Source organism: Camelus ferus, chromosome 2, assembly GCF_009834535.1.
Source record: "Camelus ferus isolate YT-003-E chromosome 2, BCGSAC_Cfer_1.0, whole genome shotgun sequence".
Taxonomy (NCBI): Eukaryota; Metazoa; Chordata; class Mammalia; order Artiodactyla; family Camelidae; genus Camelus; species Camelus ferus.
The window spans coordinates 79,821,824-79,848,445 of record NC_045697.1 but is presented as its reverse complement, the minus strand read 5'-3'; the positions used below and the strand labels follow the sequence as shown (position 1 = coordinate 79,848,445).

The 26,622-nt window shown below is 37.2% G+C and overlaps 1 protein-coding gene and 1 pseudogene across 1 annotated transcript in view; one reads left to right on the top strand and one right to left on the bottom strand.

The window, feature by feature from the left end:
• Positions 1 to 26,622, bottom strand: part of ANK2 (ankyrin 2) — a 310,369-nt gene that overhangs the window by 249,137 nt on the left and 34,610 nt on the right.
• On the top strand, positions 1,822 to 24,244 carry LOC116667965 (annotated as a pseudogene).

The following is a 26,622-nucleotide window of genomic DNA, read 5'->3' as shown; positions in this document are numbered from 1 at the left end:
AGTAAGATCTCAACTTAATGTGGGTCCTCCAGTATCCTTCTAAAAGTGAGGCAAAGATAACATCCCCCAAATGGAAAGGTAAACATATCTATTACTGAGAGAAAAAAAAAAAAAAAAAGAGAGACATTGAGCACATGGATTATTGAGCCTGTGGATCCCCAGCGCATCCCTAATCCCAGAGCTATGCTTAACAGCTTGTATACAAACCACTATTTTTATGCTCTGCTAATGCAATATGCCATTTATCATCATCTGAAATTATTTGGTGACCTACTTTGTTAATTAAAGCATTTACAGAGATTGTCTCCCCTTATTGAAACAGACCACCAGCTGAATGAATATTTCAGTTCCATCAAGTTGTAAGATGATCTCTATTTTAAAAAGTATTTTAAAAGACAGAGAGAGGCAAGGATTCTATAGTTTCATGTCAAAGGAATCAACATTTCACCCTGTTATTTAACCGTAGTCTTTTCATCTAATTGCTATAGTCAGAAAAGAAAATCCTGAGGTTAATGAGGAAAACCAAAAGGTAGACTAATGAAAATTAAAATTTAAAAAATTCTGAGACACAGCTCACTGCACCAATATTCTTAGTGCAGTTTCACACAGAACAGTGTCAACCTTCTGAAGGAGAAAAGAGAGAGTCAATAAAACCTGTGGTTTATTCTTAACCAGAAATCAACATCAAATATACAGAGGCAGTGAGAAGGAGCAGGCTAAAGATCTAGTAGTAGAGATGAGGAACAAGAAGAAAATACTTTAGCCCTCCAACCAAAAATCAGCCCCTTCCTTCTTCTATGACAAGTGTTCAGACTCACTTTAAGGAATAAAACACCTGGCTTTGAGACTAAATAAAGATATGGAGAAAAGCAGAAAAATGAAATAGAGGCTTTTTTTTTTTTTTTTTTTTTTTTTTTTTTTTGCTTTACTTAGTTAAAGCCAAGGAGATTTGCCCTGCTCAGGCATCTCCTCCCAATGCAGCAAATCTAGGCATGAGCTATAGGCTGCAAACTGAGCTTGGAAATGGTGCAGGGGAATGATGGAGGGAAGGGAGGATGAAATTGCCAGTTCTGAGGCTGACGGTTCTACACAGAATCACAGAGGGAGAGGGTTAAGGGATGCTCCTCATACCTTTCTTTTCCGTTCCATACGTTCCCTGGGGATTTTCCGTTGTTTTTTTCTTTCTCTCTCAAGGATTTTTTCCTTTTCATCCAGTTCAGCCTCTCGAACTTTTTTAATAGAAGCAGCAGCGTGAGCCATTTTGCAGAGGAAAGCAGCAGAAGCTGTCGCCAAAGCTGAATCTCCACTGCTCAGCAACCCAAGTGATTTCAGGGGTAGATGGGGATATGTGATTTTCCCCACTAGGGCAATGGCTGGCAGCCAGAAGGCTCACAAAATAATCCACTCCGCCCCGGAGCTAGGTCGTAATCTTGCTCCAGCCTCTGCAGCACCCATAACTCACTACAGCGTACCAAGGTCCCAGGCCAGGCCCCCCAGGAACACACACCTGCACAAGCGCAGGCATAGGTGTGCGCCCACACTCGGAAATGGTCCCATGGGAAGGCGGAGCACTAGACTTCGAGCTCTTCAGCAGTTGGGTGGCCGCAAGTGCAGGCAAGCATCCTACTAGTTGAAAAAGCCTTCCTTAGACACACATCACCAGTTGGAACGGTCTCTGGGGACTCCTCCAGACAGTCTGTGTCTTCTGACTGGAGCCAGGAAGAGGCCACCTCTGTGGAACTGCTAGGGGGTGGGTAGTTTATTGCCTCTTCCAACCACACCTCTATGCAGGGTGAGAAGAAAATGGTGCAGTCCCGCTAAATGACTCGCTGCTGCTGCTGCTGCTGCCGCCGCTGCTGCTGCCGTGGCTACGGCTGCTCTGCTACAGCACATGACATGAATTCCTGCCTTTTAAATCTCTCAGCCCTTCCCATTTCCAAGGTTCATTTAGAGAAGAGAATCAACGCTGCCGTTTTGAGGAGAAGACGAGCACTGTTGGAGTTAACTTGTCACTGCCAGAGAAACACAGGGGTGAGCACGCCTGGGAAGGGCTGGGAGTAGTCTGGTCCTCAGCGTGTCATTTACAGACCTTCGTGAGGCTGCATTAGGGAGCTGCATTAAGCAGGGAATGGAAAGGAGCTGTTAGTGAGCACACTGCATAATCTGGGCTCAGCCAGGTTATCCTGGGAGATTTTTGAGGGGGTGCTCAAAAGAGGGAGGGAAGGGCAGAGGCAGAAACAGGGATAGAAGGAAGCAGGCAACACCTAAAGCCACTCTCCATCATTCTAAGAGGCACACAGGTACTCATTATTCATTACCAAATGCTTTTGTGAAATACCAAATTAACATTAGGTAACACAAGATTAGTATTTCTGGATGTTCCTGTATGTATACCCAATAAAAAGATACAATGAAAGAAGGGAAAGGATACAACCTGTTAATCCAAGAAGACGAAATTCTCTATAGTATTCCAATCACATATAGTACCAATTTTTCTGAGTCTTACCACAGTTTTATCAAGAACCAAAAGGCTGTCACTCATTTCTCAATTACTCATCCCTGGACTCTGGAGATGTTATACATAGTGGATTATAGACCTCCCCTCACCCCTATATATAATCACACAGTTGTCTCATTTCAGAATGAAGAAAAGTTTTCACTAGTATTATAATCATTTTAACATTTAAACAATATAATCTGATTCTACATATATCCTATTATTAAGAAAAAAGTAAAATAATGTTAAATGTGTCCTTTTAGAAAATGGTACATTTTTGTATCCTAACCCTGTGACACATCTGCCTAGATGAATGGAGAATGCAGAGTTTCACTACCAGTACTACATGAAGATAGTATCTCTTCCAGGTGGGAAAATACTAATTCTCTATATTGTGGGTGGCCACTACCTGTTTTAGCTCATTACAACAACATAATTTATAATGTTTCTTTTTTACCTAAACTAAGTTGAAAGCAGCTGGATTAAAAAAATATCCCACAGGCAAACAAAATGCACTCCATGGTAGTACAGAGAAGCCAGCACTTGATCGGATTTAAAAGTCAAAGGAGGGAATAATTGCAATGATGTGGTCCAGCCTTGAACTGGCACCATGATAGTTCATGGGTCAGTTAACTTCTAGCCAGCACGATCAGTTTCTTATATATGGGGAGCCAAACCCTCTCTGATTTGAACAGCAGAGAATTCATCTTCTAAAAAAAGAAAAATCAGCTTCTCATTAACTCCCTCCTCAGGAAAATTTTGTACATATTTACAAAGAAACACACAGAGACATTTAGGCTTCCCGGGAGGATAATATGTGGATCTGGGGAGGATTCCTGTATCTCCTTAACCAAGTGAGTCATCGCCTGCCACTTGATAGGAAAGAATTCAAACACCTCCTCTGAGGTGCTTTGAGAGAATCAGCTGTGATGGTGTCAAAGCATTCATTAGGGATAAAAGTGGTTCAGTGAAAGCAGAAAGACTGGAGCACAGGATGATCTTAATGCCATCTGGCAGTCTCTTTTCTTCTAAATATTTTTTTTAAATGTTTACAACCAACAAGTCTCACTTGATTCATGGACATCCTTTTAACTTAATAACACGAGTCTCAACAAACTGTAACTGAGCTTCCTACCGTGGATTTCCTTTAGTGAGGGTGGCTCTTCTGGGACGAAGCCCTTCCCATGGCCCCTTTAGAACCTGCTTATACTATATGACAATGTCTTCTCCCCTCTGCAGATTTCCCCAAAGGAAAGTGAAAAACCACTAGCATAGCTAGAGAAGAAAGTGGGGGAGTTCCTGCTGTCAAAAAACATTAGTTTATTTCATTAGCCTTGCATGAGTTCAATCGCCCTACTTGTAAAATTGGATAGTATCAATTTAATTATGTGATTTCTCCAAGGCCAGGAGAATTAAATGTATTTAAAACTCTAAGCTAATAACTTTTTTAAAAGTTCTCAGGTATGGTTAACAAAGTCTTAGTCTCCAAGATTCCCTCCATTTTTCTACAAAAAGTACGAGAGCTCTTTTCTTCGCTTTATCTCATGAAGAAAAGGTAATGAATCAGATGTTAGGTTGTTAGATGTTAGTTTGACATTAATATTTCACGAAGCACCATGATTGCCAGATCTTTAAAAACAATAATTATACAACTTCACCTACATTCTCTCATAACATCTTCAGATGCAATCCAGGGAAGAAAGTCACCGTGTTTTTACAGTTGAGGACCCTAGAGGCAAACGACTTGCTCCAGTAGCCCTCCCTGAACAAGCAGTCGGGTCAAGGTTCATTTCTCTTAAATCAGCCCACCTGGGGAGAAGGGGTCCACTCAAAAAAGCCCCACTGTGGGCTCTCCTACTCAAATCACAAAACAGGAAATCTCAGACTAGTAATGAGTATTTTTAACTGATCACAAGTTCTTTTTTAGCATGTGATTTTTTTAATTTATCTTTTCCCCAATCATAGAAAATTTTGCTCCCACATGAGATGAATGGAGGCACATAATCCTTTTTGGAGTGCCAGGCAGTTCAGACATTCCTACACAGTGATAACTTGTCTCTACAACTAACTTACGTAATAATAAACTGTTAAGAAATAATTTTCTAAAGCCATTCCTTCCTGTATATTTGTGTTGCTCAAACTCTCCTATGATTTCTATCTGAACGGAAAAATAAATCAGTATCAGTTTTCTGAAGAAAGAGAGCAGCGCACACTCACCAGCTGACCTCTGCACAGACAGGGCACCAGGTTCCAGTCCCAGGAGCTCCCAGCCATTTAAATGATGCATGTACCACATTAAAGGAGTCGTCCCATCAAGCCTCCAGCAGAGATAGAATACTGGCTGAATTTTGAACTTGTAATAAAAGCTGCTTCCTTTCACAAAGCATCTTGGCCATCAATGGAATAAGCTTGTCTCTGCCTTCAAAGTAAGGAACGCACTGTCGTTTACATTTAAACTCGAAAGCCAGCTTAGATAGATTGCCCTTCAAGCGGACATACTTCTTTTTAAAGACAGGAGAGAAAATGGCCATTTGCTGTCCTCAGTGTCCAACATTCCATTGATCAGAATCCAAAGAAAATCCTCTGCAGACGTCAGGCATCAGTCAGGACATCGTTCAATAACAACTGAGCTAGCCATATGCAATTTAATCCTCCTTCTCTCTCCCCATCCTCACCCAAAAGAAGCAGCTATGCAATTAAATAGCATATATTGTCACTCCTCCACAAATGGAATGTGGGTGGTAAGTGGGAAAAGAAGCAGATGCACTACAAAAGACAGTTAAAACATCACCTAATTAGGGGAAAAAAAAGTTTCTGCTCACTTGACCTATTAACCAAGAATTCATTCTACTCAAGTTCAAGGGTGTTTATCCACATTTAAGAAGTCCTGTGTGTTCTGAGACTCATGAATTGTCAGGGGTAAGATAAAGCAAACTGAACGAGTAACTACATTGATATATCACCCCCAACTTGTTTTACCTAAAGTCAAATCCAAAAACCAATCTGACAACACAAAATTAACAAAGCAGAGCTTGCTGGTAATACAATAAATCCTATTTTCTGTTGATGACAGCTTCTGTAAGGAGATGACTTGGTTAAAATTAGACTACTCAAATGATATCTTCCTTCTACTTCTGCCTGAGGAATGGAAACAAGGACACCCTGGTTCCAAATCCAAACAGGTGGTTTCCATAGTTCAGGGTGGAGAAGCAGAAGTCTCAAGACCCCCACCTTCCAGTCTCTGAAGCAAGCTCAGAGCACTTCTGAGGCTTCCTAAAAAATTTCCAGCTAGGAACAATGGTAAGCGGACAAGTGAAAAGCTTCCCTCTGGAGATGCCTTTACACAAAGGAAATCAAGCCACACAAAGTTGTAGGTCATAAGTAGTTCGCATTTTGTCACCATAGCCCTCAGCTCTCTCATGCCTGTGAGGTTGGTCAGGAGATTACTGGCAGCAGCCACAAGTGCACTGGGCAGAGGTAAGGGAAAGGCACAGGCAGAGAAAGGAAAATCAAGAAGGGCTAAGTTCAAAAGAAAAAGAGAGACAGAGCCTATCCTTCCCTGTGTCCTCCCAACCCCCCAACTCCAATCATTCATCCCCAAAGTGTGAGTGTAGACAAAGACGGCCGACCATGCATTCGCCTGGCCTGTGTGAGCTGGAGTGGGCCTGCATACCGGGCCGGATTGTCGCGAAAAGACTTCTGACGGAAAATCCCTTCTCTGAGGCTTCCTACTCACATTCATTTTCTCGGTGCCGACTTTGACAGGAAATAAAGAGAGGTCATTCAGGACTGAGAAAAGCCCCCATGATGCTAAAATCTTTCTTCCTTTTCATTTACCCTATGGTATTTTTAGATTGAAAGCCTAGGAATTAATCTTCAAATTTTATTTTCAGTTATTCTTGGTTGAAAATGAAAACCATCTCCCTGTCCCCGTCTTGTTACTGCACAGCTCTGTCTCTGGTGCCATTTTTGTATGAACTCAGTGAACTGGAGGAGCACTGGGGACCCAGTGGTGACAATGACAGCCTCTGCCCAGGTGGGGATGAAAATCCAGCTGTTATGAGTGAATTATTTTCAGACTTCCTGTAAAATCTGCAGAGACTAAAACTACTGATATTCAGATCTTGCCTAGAAAGCTGATTCACAATCTTCAAATGCCTGGTTTCAAGTTTGCAGCTATGTCTAAATATCTTCAAATATCCTCTCAGGACCACTCTCCTCTCATAAATTTTATTCTGAAAAACATTCTGATCTTGGATAAGAAAGCCCCATAGTCTATTAGGAATTGAAACATTAGGGTAAAGTTCTAACTCCTACTGAAAATTTACCATTACGTTTTAAAACACATAAAACTTCCTTTTTGGGTTTGTAACAGCTTTTAGTAAAATCTCTAGGTGTGTTTCTTAGCTCTTTTACTTTGGTCAAATAAAGAACACTGAATTGTGATTAAAATGTAAAAATGTAGTATCAAGCCTTTTACTCCTGAAGACTCCTGGAGATGTTTTTATGTGCCTTTTATCCATAAAGAAATTTATATTCTTATTTTAGGAATTTTATTTTTACTCAGGAATTACTATATGTTAATAGCTTAAGCATCTCAAAGGAAACAACTTCACTGGTGAGGGAGAGAGAAGTGTGATCAGTACTTGAAAGGTTTACATTTGCATAATGTCAGTTAGAAGTGCTATTGGGATAAACAGTTTGAAAGAACATGTTTTAATTAGATTGTTTACCAAAACAGATTATTTGTTCTTGATAGTAACAAAACTATTTTTAACTGTTATTCTTCATGTGACCCCAAATTCAAACCATGCATCTCTTAAATTTTCATGAAAGAATTCATATTTGCCTATAAATCAGTAAGGCTTAAAAGCCAGTAAATGTGGGTTTAAATGACTGGGCTATTAGTTTATACTTTCTATGGACCATGAATTATAGCCCTCTAACTCAATATTCCTGGCCAGTAAATTAGTAGCAAAAATCTCTCACTGTTATCCAAAATTAACTATAGAAAGATGACAAAATGTAATCTTAGAATATACTCAAATCTGCTGAAATCAAACATCAAATCAGTGAAGGACATTTCAGATCTCAAGTTTTCCAACTCAATACCCTTATCATTAAAACACGGACATGAACACTTTCAGGCAATTCCAACAACCAATTCTATGTAAAGTTTCTGTGCAGTAGATACTGCAATAAATACAAAAGACACAACATTTGTTGTTTCAATAACACAAACATTCAAAAAACAATCCCCTTGTGGCTGCATGGTTGGCAGCAGGAAACTGAAGTGCTACAAAGTGCTCCTGTTGTATCCATGGGTAGTTAGTAATTTTTATAAAGATCTGAATTATTACTGCTTCTGGATGCCCCTGCATATAATTAACTATCTCCTCCCTGCCCCACTTGAGTTTAATTAAGAAAAAAAAATGAACTGTTTTACATAAGATATTCTTTTTATTGCAGCCTTTGTTTAATTGACCTATAAATAAAAATCTGTTGCTAGGCAGTCACTGTTTCTTGCTTTCAGCATGACTAGCACTTTTCATTTTATACCTACTCATGCAAAGTCATAGTCCACAAATATGGAAGCCAAAGTAGAAAACTAAATCAAACTTTCTTTGGAAACTACATTTCCAGAGGTAAGGCCCAGTCAGGCCTTTTCTGTGACATGGTGTTTCTGTCATTTTTAAATCAAATTAATCACTGAAAGACTAAGCACCAACATGGACAGTATGTGTTTCCAGCTAATAGGAGCCAAGACATTCAGACCAAACCTCCCACTGGTAAAATATAAATCACATCTTAAAAGCAATGAAGAGCTGACATGATAACCAGGAATTCCTAGGCAAAACTGAAGAAAAATGGAACTGCTGGGAGATAAACAAGCAGAAAAATTCCTTGTGTTTCCTGAGTGTATTTCCTCGATCATTTGAACTTTCATTTTGTAAACTTCATGAGCCAGAAGGCAGAAATCAAAGGCCAATGTCTACACAAGGTGCAGAGTCTAATAGGCTTCTATTGTGAGGGCTCCCCACAATTATCTGAGACCTCAGAAAGCTACACTCTTAAGCCAGAGGTGGAATAATAAATAACCAGCCCTCGAGCAAAGGTTTTATTGCCTGATGTTTCAACAAAACTCAAGACTTGAACTTGGTTTAGGGTGCTCTCCAAATCATTTGTGACCACAGAGCCTGGCAGACGTAAAAATATATCTTCTCTGAAGAAGTTATCTTCCTCCTTGGCCTCAAATTATCTACATAAATAATTTCCCAAGTACAGCATATAATCAAAGACAACCAAGCATAGGGCAGAAACCATAGAACAGAGGAACAGACCTATAAAGACTTGAAACAATGGAACTATGAACAAGGCACTGACACAAAAGGAATGAATTTAAAAAACAAAACAAAGCTGTTTTGGTTCCCCAAAGTAGCATCACTTAGTTGGGAAGTTATGCAATCCGAACTCTTCAAGCTCAGTCTTACCTCATTTTTTTCTTTACCTTTCCACCAAACCACACTACTGTGCATAAGAATAAATGATAATGAATGTTAGATAAATGGGCAATAAATGCATCAAGTGAATTGTAGAAACAATAGGTACTATAGGGCTTTTGAACACTATACTTCTAAAGAAAAAGTTTTGATAACAAAGTAATGAATCTTAATAAACAATTACAATCCTTAAACATTTAAGAATTCAAAACTGTCACCAAAATCTAATGGATACATAAGATGTCACTGAAAACATACAACAGAATATTTTTCACAAGTTAGAAGTTTTATAGGAAAAACGAACTTGATAGTTTAGGTAGAAACTTTAGGCAATGTTCAACCCAGCTAACTTTGTAAAATAAGAGTATCTGTAGATTTTTTTTACTGTTTCAAGTCCTGTGATACACTTAGCTTTCAGTTTGTTCAGAGAAACGGAATAAATGAGTTTTCTTCCTCCCCTCACTTCTTGAAAGACATAGAGTAGAAGTTCTCTTAACAAACCTTTACTTAATAAAATGTCTCCAGTGCCTCTGTGAATACTGACTGATGCCCAGTGTATATGAAAAGCTTGGAGCTTACCAGCTGTTCTATACAATGTGCAATTCTCCCACCAGCTAAGCTGTGTGCCTACCAAGGGCCAAGAATGTTTCTTACTAAACTTTTTATCCCACATGTACTTGCTATTGCAATTATATAATTTAAATAAACATTATCTAACAAAATACGGGTGCCAAGAAAGTTGTTGTTATACGAAAATTCATATAAATGCTTTGTAAGGACTTGATAAAGATGAATTCCTAACAAATATGTCTGTTGAATTACGGGCATGGCTGAAACAAACATAAAATACTGGGAAGAAGGCTTCAGAAATATCTAGAAATTCTACAATCAACTTGTTCTGCAAGTGTCTTTAAGTTTTGACTTCAATTAAAAGATGCCAAACTGGAAAACACAGGTGAGACAAAATATAGATGAATGCAATTGTTTATTCAAAAAAGGTTGGGAAATTTGTAAACAAAACATTCTTAAACAAAAAATTTTGATCCTACATCAAACTATCGGTAAAAGAATTCCAATGTATATGTTTCAAGTTAAAATAAAACATTTAGGGTATGTGTGTATTATTGTTTTTGATTCTCCACTTTAACCAATTTTTTTAAATTAAAGGATAAAAATAGTTTTGATAATGTTATAAAACAGAGCTTCTTTTGTGTGATGAAGGGTTTTGAGTTTGGGTTTTGAATTCCAACTTAGGCTCTATAATTTTGGGTATATTACCTAGTCTACAAAGGCTTCAATATCCTTTGATATAAATGGAGATAATGTCTACGAAATAGAACCAAGAGAAGTATCACATATAAAACATCTAATAGGTGCTCAATAAGTAGTAACTACTATGATTATTGTTTTGAGAAAAATAAACATGAAGATAAAAGCATGAAAAGGAAGAAACGTAGCCTTATAAGGCAGAAACACAGGAAATAGATAGGAAATAAGATAGGATGACCCCTCAAAGTAGTGTGGGTAGAAAGAAAATGCTGATCATTTTGGATAATCAGCATCATGAAGAAGTTCACTCTTAAGACTATTAGGTAACAATGAAAGTCAACACATACCTGGTAACAAGGAATGAGTCTTAAAATCAATGAACATGTGCTATGGTCTGAATATTTGTGCTCCCCCTCAAAATTCATGTGTTGAAATCCTAATGCCAAATGTAATGGTATTAGTAGGTGGGGCCTTTGGGAGATAATTAGGTCACAAATGAGATTAATGCCCTTATAAAAGATACCCCAGAGAGCTCCCTGCCTCCTCTCTACCATGTGAAGATACAAGGAGAATCCTGCCACCTGGAAGAGGGACCTCTTCTCATCCTGCTGTGTTGACACCCTTATCTCAGACTTCCGGACTCCAAAACTGTAAGAAATAAATTTCAGTTGTTCACAAGCTATAGTATTTTGTTATAGCAGCTAGAACAGACTAGGATGACACATGTGCCTCAGAAAGTATTTGTTAGCCCCTATGAAAGTATAGCTCTTTAGAGTCATTTTACTTAAATAAATTCAGCACCAAAGATTTAGACCAGTCCTCAATCAGAATAAAGGGACACCCTACAAAAGCTTCATTTTAATTGGAAGAACAAAGCAAAGAACAATTACCATTTGGCTACCAAGTAGGCATAGTTCCAAATGGAAGGCTCTATAATGGTCTCTTTTCAAATAGATTTATTACCAGGGTAAAGTAATAAATAGGCAGGAGATGGAATGCTTTTTCACTCTTAATTAATCCTAAAATTCAATTTTAGTAAAGGGCAAGACTGACCCACTTACAAGAATAGTTTTATAAGTACACAAACAGTCTGTCAGTGTGGCACACCTCTGAAATACTGTGAGAAAATTTGTCAAACTAAATGCCTTCTTCACTCATAAGATTGGAGATAAAATCATCTTTCCAGAAACAAACAAAAAACAAGTAAGATGTACAACCACACAGCAGGAATTACAATCACAACTGAAGACAAAGCCCTGCAAGGGGAATTTCCATAATTCAAACATCATTCTGCTTTTGTATTTTCCCTGCAGTGCAGTGTCAGCATTAGGATTTTTACAGAGGGAAAAATATTTACGATTCTACTCAAAGAGCTGACTCTGAATTTGGAAGAGTATTTTTGGATAAATCAGAGCAGAGGGTTTCGATTCTCTTCCACACCTCACTGGGGTTTCTGCAGAGGCAGCTAGGTGGCCCTTCTGCAATTAAAGCAGCCCCAGGTGTATCTCCTTCTCAGACTAGAACACTCCAATTTGAGAAAAGGATCTGGTGCTTAAAAACATAAGCAAGCAAACAAACAAAAGCCTGAAAACTGAAATAAACTACATAAATGTGTTACCATGTGTCAGTAGAAATGAATAGAGTTTGGTAGCCCTCTGCTGGAGGAGAGATATTAAATCCACTTGCTCTAAAGGATTATTTGAGGAACTAAATTTTTTTATAAGGTTTATAGCACTACATTCATGCTGGTTACACACACACACACACACACACACACACACACACATATAAATATATATATATTGTTGTTGTTGTTTAATGGATATTTTTTCTATCTGCCAAGTCATATGATATAACATTAAACTGGAAGAATCTAATGCGGATTATAAATTAAAATACCATTCAGGGCTTTAAAAAAAAAAAAAAGAATAGAAATTGAAACAAATAAAGCAAGTGAAAATTTGAGCACAAGCAAGATATTTGTAGGTTCCTGGTTGCCAAATCCCAACCTAGGATTTCTCTTAACCTCGTTCTAAATTAGATCAGTATATTTGTAACTAATCAAAAATTAACTGTTGAAGCAGTCTCAAGCTGTACACTAATATGCATTGTCAGATCTAATCTTACACATATTTGACTAAGACAATATAATCAGGCTTTTTGCTTAGAGTCAGAAGATTTCTAAACATGATGGCGGAATCACTCTAGGATATTCAACTCAATATGGATGTGCAATTTCTGAAGCAAGTCAGGTCCCAGAACAATACTATTTTTATAAAAACTGTTTCACAAATGAACTTTCATGCTTGTATCAAACCCCATTGGAAAATTTTTGTATTTTAGTCTCAATAGTAAGCCTCTAAATGAATGAGTCTTGAAATAGTCTCTATAGATCTTGGAGCATTTTTTGGTTAATTTTTAATGTTTTTTTCTTTGTTTGCTTTTGGTGGGGGGAGTAATTAGGTTTGTTTTATTTTATTTTTTTAAGTGGCCGTGCTGGGGATTGAACTCAGGACTTCATGCATGCTAAGCACACACTCTACCACTGAGCTAACCCTCCCCCCAGTTTCTGGTTAATTTTATTTCACATACCCAATCTTATCAAAAATTCTATCTTCCTGTTGTATCACCTAAAACTGTTTCTTACTTTCAACCCTCTCTTCACATGCCCAGCCTCTGTCACAACTGCTTCCTAAGCTAATTGATAAGGTTTTGCCTGGTCCAGTCTCTTCAATTTTCTCATCCCCTCAGCAGAGGCCACTTGGTATTCACTTGCAAATTCTGCTAATCCTGTCCCACGGCAAGAAGGGTTTAAGGAATTCTTTTTCAATTCCTCAAAATGCAGGACCAACTCATACTTACATCTCAGTGTAGATAACTGCATTTATGCTTTGATTGTCAAAATTTAATCCTAACTTATGCTGGTAAAATGCCTAGGACTTCAGAAGTGCTACCTACTGACAAGAGTTACCTGTCACCAATTGGTCATCAGTCTAGCGAACATCCAAATCTGCTCTCCTACTGAATATCCATCTCCATGCTTTACATATCTGCTGGCACACTGCAGTCAAGCACATAAGACCCTCCCCTCTGTTTGGAGTACCACCTTTTTCCTGAGGCCATTTTCTACTCTCAGCCCAAGTATTGAGAACATTGAGTCTAGCTACTTCCTGTTTCTGCTGTTCACTGTCCTCAGCTAGACACAGCCAGATGAGGTCCCCAGATACTACAATTTTTACCAAAATTATGTTCTTCACCCTCACCCTTTATATTTTTATTTCACTTATTTTAAATCATTTTAAATCACAACTCACTTCATTTGCTTTTTCTTATTATTCTGCCTCCTCTTTTCAGTTTTTTTTCTCAATTATACATGTTTTTCACAATTCTTTTCTCTTCTTTAACAACTGTCTAGATTTGTAAAGCTCTTTGTGATAATAACGTTTTCAAAACATTTTTTTTAAAGGCAAAAACCTGTTTTTCTTTTCCTTTTCATTTCCACCCCAGAATTCTCACCATGTCTTCATCAAAATCACGCAAAAAAACCCCAGCAACTACATTTGGAAAGACTGTCGCATTTTACTGGGGAAATAGAAACATTAAATAGAGGTTATACTCTTAGCTTACTATGGAAAAAGCAACAGGCTAGGGGGATGATAACATAGACAAAGGAGGTTTGCCCTTCAACCTGTTTCCAACGCTATCAAATATTCAACAAACCCCAAATGTTGGAGATCCTGGATATTTTAAAAAGTACTTCTCAAGTCAGCATTTTGTCTGTCTTCTAAGGGAAAGAACGAAAGGCACGTGGGAGGAAAGGGACAAAAATGACAACTAATATATTTTAACTTGCGAAAATCCAAATATTAGTCTTTTATTACAAAACGGGCTTAAGCGCCTTCCTCTTATTTTACACTTAAATAAATATTCAGATGTGCAGAAATATTCCATGAAATATTTATGTAATATCCTAAAAAATGACAAATGGATATATCTAACTTGTATACTCCATCAACTTTATATAGCTGACTTTTAAAACACTGACAATAAAAGCTTGTACTTCTAAATGTTGATCAATCATTCAAGGCACAAATTATATTCAATAATGCATTTCCAGAGATCCCATGTGCTTCAAAAGTACTAAGCACCGTTTTAACTGGCTTTTGCTTAGTGCTAAGCAGGATTCTAAATTCTTTGAGTCATTTTCAATAAATTCATGATGATGTATCCTGGAGCGACTTTTGACCACTTTCAAAAATTGCCATTAAAATGTCAGTAATATTCTTTTTTTTTCTTTCAAAAAACATTTTCTACTTAGAAGAAATCTTTGGTCTTAGATAACACTATTTTAAACAGTTGATGTTTTTGTACCACAAAGGCTATCAAACTCAGTCAATTCCTGGCTATTTAAGCTTTCATTTCTTAGCCTTTAATGCCACGTCCTTTCTTTTATGAATGTCATAAAAAAATTAAATAAGTGAAAAAAGATGAAAAGTTTCAAGTCACCTTGACTATACTTAGTCATAGTATTTGTGTTCCACATTAAGGCCAATTTCATCTTATGCAATGGATTACAGCAAATTAAATTGCAAAGAAAGCTCTATTTGTGATTTAATCACATCAGGAGTAGACAAAACAAGGATGTATTCACTTGGGTTTGACAAAACAGATAATAATTTATTACTGATTTTTCTAAGTAGATGAAAGGAAGTAAGTTAAGTGAATATAACAAAGAGAAAAAGTAATTCTATGAAGGACAGTAGAGAATAATTATGTGTTGAATATATGTTGTATTAACTTTTTCTTTTGTACTGTTTCATTCTCCCTGCCTCCCCTCTCCCTGTGTCATACTTTTCTTTTGGGCCAAAGAGAGGAGGAAAATTAGACAGATAGGGGAAAATAACTTGGAACAGAAAATGGAGTCATTCCCCAGGGACACTACAAAGGCGAGAAGGATAAAGATGAGAAGGTCCTAGAAATTCTGTTCAGTCTAGTTACGTGCTTTCAAGATACCCGGAAATGCCTTACTAAGTTACAAGTGACTTCTATGATGCCAAATCTAATAGATGTTTGTCAGTCCTCATATTATTTGAACTTCTAATAGGATTTCATACAGCTGAATACTCTCTCCTCTCTCTGTTCTGGCTCTAGAATTGTCTGTTCTCCCCCCACCATTTTAGCTACGCTTAAGTCTTCTTTGGGTGTCCTCCTTCTCCATCATGTGAACTCAGACAGGCAGAACCTTCCTGGGGTCTTCTCTCTTCTCACGCTATCCTGCTCCTCAGCAGCATCTATTCTGACTAGTACTCAGCCAAAAACCTGGGAATTGTCCACATTCAATCTATCTCCGAGATTTGTAAATTTTTCTACCTAAATATATCTTTGTCTATCCATTCCTTTCATCCCCACAGCCACCAGCCATCGCTGCCTCTCACCAAGCCTATCATAATAGCTTCCCATTAGTTCCCCGACTTCTACTCCACCCCTCCTCCATTCCTCTGAGTGAGAAAGTATCATGTTATAAATTGGATCCTGCTGAACAAATGCATAAACAAGTCCAAGGAATTCCCACTGAGCTTACTGACAATTCCAAAGCCTTCATGATCTGGACCCTCTTTGCTCCTGTCGCCTAACTCTGCTCCAGAGACGCTGGCTTTCCTTCAGTCCCTCCATGCAACAAGCCTTTTCTCACTTCAGGACTTGCACATCTACTTCCCTCTGCCTAGAACATGGTCTTCATTCTTCTCCTCATAAAACTCTCTTACAACAATCTGTATTCTACTTCTTAGCCTTTATCACAACTTATACTAATAAAGTTAATTAGGTTTTTGTTTGGTTAATGTCTTTTTTTCCCCCATTGGAATGTAAACTCCACAAGGGCAAGTTCCTGGTGCCACACACACTGACTGGCATGTAATATGGGCTCAGTTTTGTTCGATAGATGGATGAATGCATGAATGATTGATTGATGACCAAGAACACTGAAAAGAATGCTGAAGAATTTAACTTCCTTTAGAGGAATTATTCATATACTTATAATCAGAAAAATATAATATCTGCTTCCCTTATTCTATCTAGATTCTTTCCCTGGTCTCCATCATTTTATTTATGGTTCCTCTTGTCTACTGCTGTGGACAAAAGATGATATAGATACAATAATGAGAAAGAACATGCCAAACATAGTAATTTAAGGTCTGAACACTCCCTGTCTTCATGCAAACCTCCCAGTTAGCCACACTCATCATTAAAATGGCTTCAAATTAACAAAGACATTGTTAGGTGGATCGTTAATTTTCACCTATAAAGGTACTCAGAATTCTTGGAGTATTTAACCAAAATTAAAGGCTATCAGGGAAAAAAAAGTCACAAAAGGAAAAACAGGTAATATAATAAAGGTATGTTTTAAAGAAGTATCAGTGTCACAGAGGGAAGATAGCCAGAGAGAAGTCTCTCCTCTGAGAAAATGAAAAGCAGTCTAAAACTTCCCCTGTGAAAAAGTCCTGAGCAACAACTGCATTAAATTATCACCTCGCACTATTTCCATACTTTGGGATCCCAAGATTACGGGGAGGCAGTTCCCACCTCCCGTTACAGCAGATCTGATGTTCCATTTCACCAGCCCTGCCAATCAGCACCTGGTTCATGATCTTAGCTGATGTGTAATTGTTCTCTAAATTCACCTGTTGCTTTGAATCTAGCAGTGATGCTATTCTGCCAAGATACCACTGGAGGCCAGTCATGCTACAGTATGAATTCCAGCCACACCCTAAATTTAAAAAAAAAAACTAAAATAATAAAAGAACATTACAATATCTAAAACAATATTTAGTGTTATAATATTATTAATTAATACTGCCATAGTATTATATGGTATATTGTTATAATATTATTAATTATTATTAATTAATGTTAGTAATATTAATATTATAAGATTACAAAACAATGCTTTGTAAGTAAATACAAATAAATGTACACAAGTGTAATTTCAAAATCCAACATAATAGTAAAATTTTTTCTAGAGAAGAGATGGAATTTGATTCTGATATTTCAATTAAACACCTGCATTGATCCAAAGATAACTAAATTTGTTGACTATCTTGACTGTGGTGATGGCTCTTATGGTTTATACATATCTCAAAACTTATCATATTGTACACTATACTAAATATGTGCACTAAATATTTATGTTGATTATATCTTTAAAAGCTGATAACATAAAGAAGATAACTGAAGTCCATATATGTATGTGTGTGTGTGTGTGTGTGTGTGTGTAGAGAGAGGAAAGATACACTCCCCTCCATGGAAGCAAATTCTTTCTGGCCCTCTCAGTGTTGAAATAAATATTTTGAATCCATAACTAAATATCTTCCTTTAGAAAAATGTCCAAATTTTTAAACATTATATAAACATGGTTTCTCAAGGCTGTCTCTTTTGTAATGACACAAAGTCTTTTGTCTCAGAGATATGTTGACAAGAAAAGTCTTTATTTCTATGAATCTGATGATTAAGCAAAACAGTATTCCCGTGGTTTTTGAGAAATCGCTGTTTTTTTTAAATCACAGAGCACCTACCTCAGTGGGATATGACTTGCAGATATATTAAAATAAGCAGAAAAAACATGACCTAATTTAATTTGCATTCACTTAACATCCAATTCAATTTAAATATTTATTCAATGTATTGGCCATATGTTCACCCGGAAAATTTATCATCACTAATTGAAAAAGAGATACAAAAGCAGCAAAGTAAGGAAGGTCCAATAAGTTCTGCTCACTTACAAAAGTTTCATAATACACTCTTGTCCAGCATAAACACTGGCTGAGTTAATTATGAATTCAGAACACACTTTTCAGGCAATGAAGAATTAGTGAACTCCAAACATGTAAATTCTTGGTTATCACGGTGTTGATATTTTGCTACAAATTCCACTACCAGAAAAGAGAAGCAACACATTTTGGAGAATTTCCTAATGGAGAGCAGACAGTTAGGGTGAAGGCATTGTCTGTTACTCAGGGAAGGTGTGTTATCTGCCTACACTGATTCAGCCCGTGTGCTCACATGGTGCCCAGACAATAAGGTGACAGAAACAGGAGAGGAGAGCAGACTTTTATCTGCAGCTTTAAAAAATGAGCTGTTCCATAATGAGCAGATTTTCAAACAGCAAATTATCTCTTATGGAAATAACGGACCTGGAATTAGATATACGTAGTTAGAGCACATATGTGTGACTGAAACAGTAATTTAATCATTTAAATGATTTTCTGAAGCTTCTAAAAGTCCCCAATATACTGCCACAAAAGAGCAGTCATCTCAACACCCTATTACAAATTCCCATCATTAAGATAACAAATGCATAATAATTGGGTTTTGCCAGTTCTATGAAATCAACAAACTAGTACTATAAGCATTTTATAGCACTTTATATTCTCATATAATATCTGTGAAAGTCAACGAGGTTAAATGACAGGTCCAAGGTCAAAAAAATGAGACTAGAATATAGTGTATCTAATCCACACTCTTTCTCCCACTGGGCTCTTTACCTGGAAAACCTTGCTTCTTTTAAATTTTCAGCTGTTAAAAGCATATGTATATTGGTACAACTTTGGACAACAGTTTTGCATTACCTCATAAAGTAGAAAATGTGCAAAGAAAAAGCATGTTTGATTATCTGTACAGGGAATTTTGAAAGAAACTTATTATCTCAATTGCCATGTGATTAATAAAATAATGCAGTATATTAAAGAAACAAAAACTAAAATAACTACTGCAGGCATTTATTAACCACACACTGTATGTGAACAATACTCCATACACCTTATGCCCATTACCTCATTTAATCCTTACAATAGGATGAGGGAGGTATTATCATTACCCCTATCTTCTAGGCAACTGAGTGAAGATTACAGAATTAACTTGTCCAAAATCAAAGCAGCAAGTGACAAGGAATGGACGGAACTAAAATACAAGAATAGAAAGTGACCCATTCAAGACTGCACAACAAATTACTGGCAGAATCCAATCTCTTTAGGTCAGTGCTTCTCAAGCTTTGGTGTGCACACAAATCACCTGTTGATGTAAACATAGGTCTGATTCCCTAGGTCTGGGAGTCTGAGAGTCTGTACTTCATACAAAGTCCAGGGGATGCCCATGCTTCTGGTCTGTGGATATCTTTAATTTATACTATTGTTTCTGCCAGTATGTCAAGTTACTTCTCATTAAATCTTCCTTATATTTACCAAGCTTAACATTTATTAAACTCCAGTCCCCACAGTCAGGAGTAAGGGCAGCTCTACACTGTGATAAGTATTGCATATAACTTTGCTACTGTGTATAGTATATACTTTGACCACATTGATTTTAATCCTGTAGCCAGATGCCATTCTAAATAAATCCAAATATTCTGACCCTAATTTACATCTCTGCATATTACCACATTCAAAAAATAACTCTGAGAATGAACACTGGCTCTATTCAAATTAGAGGAGAAAAATAATGTGTAGAGCGGAAACATGATTTTATTTTATAAGTTTCCAACAATCTTCATATTGATGAATTTTGTTTTTATCTGTCCTTATGGTATCTGTGATTACAAATCCTTTAATTTTTCATACAGTAAGTTCCAGAAGCCCAATACACTTGAGACTCCCACTCATTATTAGAGCGTCTGAAAACAGGCCTTTGTGAAATTCAGTGGAGGCTGGAATGCATGTCTGAGAGAAACAAGCAGAAAGGTGGTAAACAGAGTGATTAAGAGCAGATTTGGAAATCAGACTGCCAGGAAGCAAGCAAATCCCTGTGCCCTGCGAATTTAGACAGATTTTACTCCCTCTCTAGGCTCCAATTTTCTTATCTATATAAGAGGGCTATCTAACAGAAGTGAATGAGTTAATTACTATGGGACTCAAAATACTGGCATGTAATAAGCACTCAATAATGTTAGCTATTATCAAAAACTAAATTTTGATAATTTTTAAAAATTATTCATGCTGAATCCATTCTTTGTTTCAGAAAGTAGAACTATAGGCATTTGGTCGTTTTTCTTTTAAATAAACCTTAAAATTGCCAATTGGTAGGAAATTCTCCGGGAAAAATTTAATAATGACAAACATGGCAGAACATACAACATTTAAAAATATATAGAGAGATCAATTAACACATCTTACAAAGACTGTCCCAATCCAAAATTTGATCAAAGGATTCAGCTACTATTTCACTTGCCTAAATTCCTAAATTTAAAATTCAAGGTCATTTGGATTTTTTTTCTTTGTAGCTTTACAAGAATATTGAGAGAAGTCAAAATTTCAGGCCGTGTTGACTTGCATTTCAATACGATGCTGAAGATGGCTGATAAGTATTTTTAACACAGCAGGTGCAATCTGTGCTGAAGTACTGCTGCCAAAATCAGGTTTGATGCTACGGTTCAAAGACAGGCAGCATCTATACCACTGCTGTTCAGAGCTTGATCAAGGGGCCAGTAGATGCAACCCTTAAGTTCTTCTTTTCTCTTTGCATCCATACACCTGAGACCCTCCACCTTCTGTCCCGCAGTAGCCCCAAAATTCTTTGATTATCAAAAGTCACAGGGGTGTCTGGATCCTTCCAGCCACTGTTCCTTCACCATCTCAAACTCAAATGCTGAGCAGGGGAAGCAGGTTATATAAGCATCAGAAGTGGGGGTGATGGTGACTATCTAAAGAGGACCGCTTCTATTCAGTCTCAAACCATTATGTTCATGTGGAAATGTGGCCCAATATTACTGGATGTTCTGATTTTATAGAGAAGCTGGAATTCTGGGCTTTTGTGTGAAATCTTCTATCAAAATATTGACAACTAAGCCAATTTTTAAAATGTTATGTGAGCTGAACAAAATTTGCCTATAGTTAGGCCATGTATTTTCTAATCCCCAGATATTATGGTAAAGGATGCAATTTGAACAGACACACTTACATTAAAACAAACCAAAAAACAACCCCCACAGGAAGAAACTTTTAAATCCTTACAACGTCAGTTACTGGAGCCGTTTAAAAACAGATCACTCAGGGCTCATTTTCAGGAACTTCTTCCTAAATAAATTCCCCAAATCTCACATAGCACCCCCTTAGAAAGAAATCCCAGGAGAATATTTTTTTGTAGCACCATTTAGGTTTTCCGTTTTAGAACTCATTTGAGCACACTGCAATAATATTTTGATACCAAAAGAAATTAGATTTTGGAAGGAAAAGGAATTTATTATATAAAATGGTAGCTTATCAACTATCAGTATTTTTATGAAAGTCATACTCAAGGTTAGAATAATTCTTAGAAAGAGAGAATTTAACTGAGAATCTTATTTGAGGGGAAAGCCTTTTAACTTAGCAGGCATTTCTGCATTAGCCAGGACTATTACATGCCCATGTTACAATTCCACAGACTTCTTGATATGACAGCATCTGAATCAAATAGTATTAAATATCCAAAGGTTAGCAAGACTTTGACTTTACACAACTTTTACTCATTGCTTGATTCTATGCACACAAGCAATAACAAAACACTTAAAAAATCACATTTCACGAAACTAAGTCTAGAAGAAAATTCCCATGCCCTATGAACTAGAGATTGCCTTACATCTCTTTTTCATCTATTTTAATCTATTAAAACGTCCTTTCAACTGTAAATCTGAGCATCTTCTAAAAATCCTAACACCTTAGATTACCATGGGCTCTATTTATGGGTTTTCAAGGTATCTTCATGCTTATCATCCCTTTTCAAATATCTGCATCACAATAGTAAAGTAAGACAAAATTAGAAGACACATTTAAGAATCTAAAGCTGTATCTTCTTACATTCTTCAACGCTTTGGTAATAATGCAACATAATATACTAAAAACTAAAAACAAAACAAAAACAGTGACCAAGTAAATACGGTCATAAAATGTTTGCAGCCCTTCCCATCAGGAGACAAATCTATTTCCCTTCCTTTGAATCTGGGCTGGCCTCGTGACTTGCTTTGACTAACAGAATGTGGTGAACTGGCACCGTGGGACTTTTAAAGCCTAGGTCTTAAGACACCTTGCAACTTCCTTTTCCACCTTCTTGGAATGTTGCCTTGAGATCACCATGAAAAATGCTGATTGAGCCTACTGGAGTAAGAGAGAATTCAGGTTGTTGTCTCAAACCATTAAGTGTTCAGGTGGTTTGTTATGCTGTGATAATTAACTAGAGCAGAACTATGGCTCTGAACGACCAAACGATGTGTTTAAGCAGAACTGAGACTCATGATAGGTGAGACCATGGAAATTAGAGCCAGAAAGGCCTAGATTTCAATTCATGATCTAGTTATCCAACTTCTCTGAGCCTCAGTTTACTCATCTGTAAATATGGTGCTAATTGTATCTGTGTAAGAAACTGTGGCAAATGCACAAATGTATAAAGACCCAAATGCAGGTAAATGTTAGTTGCCTTCCCGGCTCGGGTCATTTGTCTTCTATTTCATTACCTTTTGGAGACATAAAATGTTCTTTTCTAAATCACATTTTGCGAAAGATTAATATTCTGGGGTTTTTGAGCTTTGTTACATAAAGCTCATAAAGCAAGACCACAATCATACTTTTAGGCACGTGAGGCCACTTGATAATAATGTGCTCTGAAAATCTCCACTTCAAAACGGTGTTTGAAAATTAAGGATGATGCTAATGTTTTGTTCATATGGACATGCATATTCTAAAACACCAGCGCTGTCTGCTCATTCCTAGATGAAATGTGACTGTTGTCAGCCACTAACAAAAGGCTCTCTTGCATAGCCAGAGAGGCGCCTGTGAAAAACTCCCAGTGACTGAAACGTGTCCCTCAGGGAGCTGCCGACACCTCTGAGGAACCTCAGAGTCCCTGAGCTCATATTCTACACAGCCCACGGTTCCCAAGACATTGCTTCACAATAGTACTTCTAACTCTAATGAAGAGCATCCAGGGATAGCTGACATAGTAATTTGTCACCCGGAAACCTATCCAGTGAACAACATTCATGAGTGAATTCTGATTTCTTATAGGGAGCATACAATGCTCTTCTAGGAATTCTAGAACACTTACATATCCAAAAACAGTACTAATGTGGCTTTGCAGATGCCACCATTGCCAACTCCCAGCCAAAGTCAACCCACCCTGTTCTTTGACATCACAGATGAGGACACATCTTCAAGGTATTTGCAGACAAAATTACAAAGACAGCAAAATATTTGCATTCTGAGCAATGGGGAGAAAGGTTTTGATTGTAAGGTTTCTTGCTCTCACACAGTTATTCTAGGCTTTATGTGTTGGTTGGGTGGTGACTTTACACGTGATAATGGCACTAATGGTAAATCCATCTATGGGGAGAAATTTCATGATGAGAACTCCTTCCTGAAGCATATAGTCCTGGCATCTTTTCCATGGCAAACACTGGACAAACCAAGCAGTTCCCAGTTTTTCACTTGCACTGACAAGACAAGTAGTTGGATGGCACATGTAGGGAAGAGCAAAAGAGGGGATACAGTGGAAGCCACGGAACACTTTGGGTCAAGGAATGGCAGGACCAGCAAGAGGCTCACCATTGTCCACTGTGGACGACTCCAGTAAATTTGACTTGTGTTTTATTTTAACCACCAGGTCATTCCTTATGTAGCTCAGGAGGGCACCCCTCCACCCCCATCAGCAGACAACACCCTATAATCTTCGTGCTCTCACTATAGTTCTTCAAGGTCCCCATTTTCATATCTCCCTACAGGTCTAGCTGGATTGCAGACTTAGGTATGTGATTATGTAATAACAAACAGACAACAAAAGAGTACCAATGAAATTATTACATTGGGAAACTTCATGTTCAGAATCTAGAATTTACTTATAATTCATTTCTAAAAGTTTCCAGCCAAGACAGAAGACAATAGAGCGAATAAATTTTAAATAATGATAACGGTCATTCAAAACATGTGGCATCTCCTGAAAAGTACTATTATTTCAGCAAGAAATAGTGGTTAAAATACATTACTATATTTATATCTTTAGAACTTATAGAAAGTCAATTTCTGTGAGAAAACCAGGATATCCATCATTTTGAAAAGGTAAATAATTATTAAATAATACAGCTATAACATGGAGATCTTGATTTTTTCCCCCAAACTGAAAATTAAAGTAGCCATGGAAATTTCCTTATTTGCCAACACTGGAAGAATGGATAAATCATCTTCCTTTGATATGATTAATCTGTCTGTTAACAATTTTCCCTGCTTTTAAGTGGCAACAGCAACAACAACAACAAAAAAACATAGAGAAAAACAAAGAGTTTAACATCATGGATAAAAATTTTAAACTCCCATAGAATAAAATGATTCAAATTTAAAAAGATTTTTTTGGTGGGGGGAGCCTTCATCATTTGGTTTTAATCTATTTTCCATCCTCGTCTCCTATTATTTTCCAATATACATCTTTGGTTTATTGCTTTTTTTTTTTTTTAACCTCATTAAACATTTTTCCAAACCTGAAAATATGCCTTGACTTTGGCATGTGCTGCCCTGGATATCTAGAATGCCCTTTCCTTCCTTCTCTTCCTGAAAAACTCCTACACATCCCCCAAATTCCATTTCAGCATCATTGTCCCCCCACCTCAGTGCAGTTACACTAGCCACTGAACTCTGTTCCTTTCCTTATAATAGCACCTAACACATTATATTGGAATTTATTTGTTTATACATTTATGTTCTATTTGAATATAAGTTTCTTGGAATTAAGGGCTGTCTTAGTCACTTCTGTATTCCTATCTCCCAACCTGCCACACACAGTAGCACTTATAATGTGGTCTCTGGTGACTTCTGACCTTATCTCTGACCATTCTCCTTCTTGTTTCCGACGCTTCAGACTTACTGACCCCTCCGGTCCTCATCGAGCGAGCCAAGCAAGTTCCCTTCTCAGGCACCTGCTGTTTCCTCCCCCAGGAGTGGTCTTACCCTGAGAATCACAGAGGCCACTCCTTCTCAGGTCTCTGATCAAATATCACCAACACTTATTTCCTTAACAACACTAGTTTAAACAGCCATCATCACCCTTTATCCCCTTACTGGGCTTTAGTTCTGGTCATAGAATTCATTGCCATCTGACATCGTCTGTCTGTTGGTTTGTTTTCCTTGTCTCCCTCTCATACACACACACCTCCTCCACTAGAATATAATCACCAGAAGGGAAGGACTCTATTTTATTCACAGCAGGGGCTCCCTGTACCTAGAACAGAGCCCTTCACAGGGTGGGCACTTAATCATCATTTCTTGAAAAAAAGAGTGATGAATGTTTGCGTTAGACTGAATTGCAACTATAGAAAAAAAATCTATGAGTACACACAAAAAATGGAACATGAATATAATTTTAAGGTAATATAGCAATCAACCTCTTTTCAAATTTTTCTTTAATTGTATTGTGCTGATTTTTTTCCATAAAAACAAAATAGTTTTTAAAAACAAAAAAGGAGAGCCTTGCAGATGTACTGTCTTTTATTGACTTCTGAGACCCATTTCAAAGGTATGCAAGGTGCTTCAAAGTATGTTAAGAGAGTACAGTGGTTCTTAAATGAGTTCTGAAGCAGTTTTTATGTTTATATTAAATATATTACATTAGTTCTATTGTAGTCATCAATCATCTGATCAATGATCAATAAATATATAACATCAAACCAGCTTTTGAGTCAAAATAAAGAAAAAACTGTAAGTAAATTGACTTACATTATACAGAGACTCAAATCTAAAAGCAATCTTGCTAGATCCTCTGATTTTTCCATCTTTCCCTTTTCTGTCTACATTCATGCAGAGCTTCCAATAAACTGTTCCAGAAGATGAGAAAATATTTCTCTTAAAGAAAAATAGAACACAACATTGTAAAATGATTATAAATCAATAAAAAATGTTAAAAAATAAAATAAAATAAAATATCAAAAAAAAAAAAAAGAAAAGAAAAATAGATAAAGGTCCTATAAAACCTAGTGACAGAAAGTTCCCCCTTCCTCTAAGCCTCTTAGGTTGCCCTCCAAGCCTGTGCTGGTGGGCCTTCCCTGCCAAGTTCCTCACAGCCAGCCCCTCTGCTAACAGGGCATTCATGAAGTTCTACACTTTTATAGACTGGCATTTTAGGTCTGTTTTCTCTGTGATGAACTTTCTTTGATCTGCCAAAGAATTTTAACATGCAAAGTCATAATTCGCAACCACAGGTACCTTCTGGGTAGGCAATAAATACTGCCACCGGGATTAATGAATTTTAAGAAAAAAAGCCTACAGAAACAAAAGTGCCAAAGAAACCTATGAAGGATGGGGATTGATACAATAATGTTAAGCATAAGTAATCCACCTGGAAACAAAAAAATAA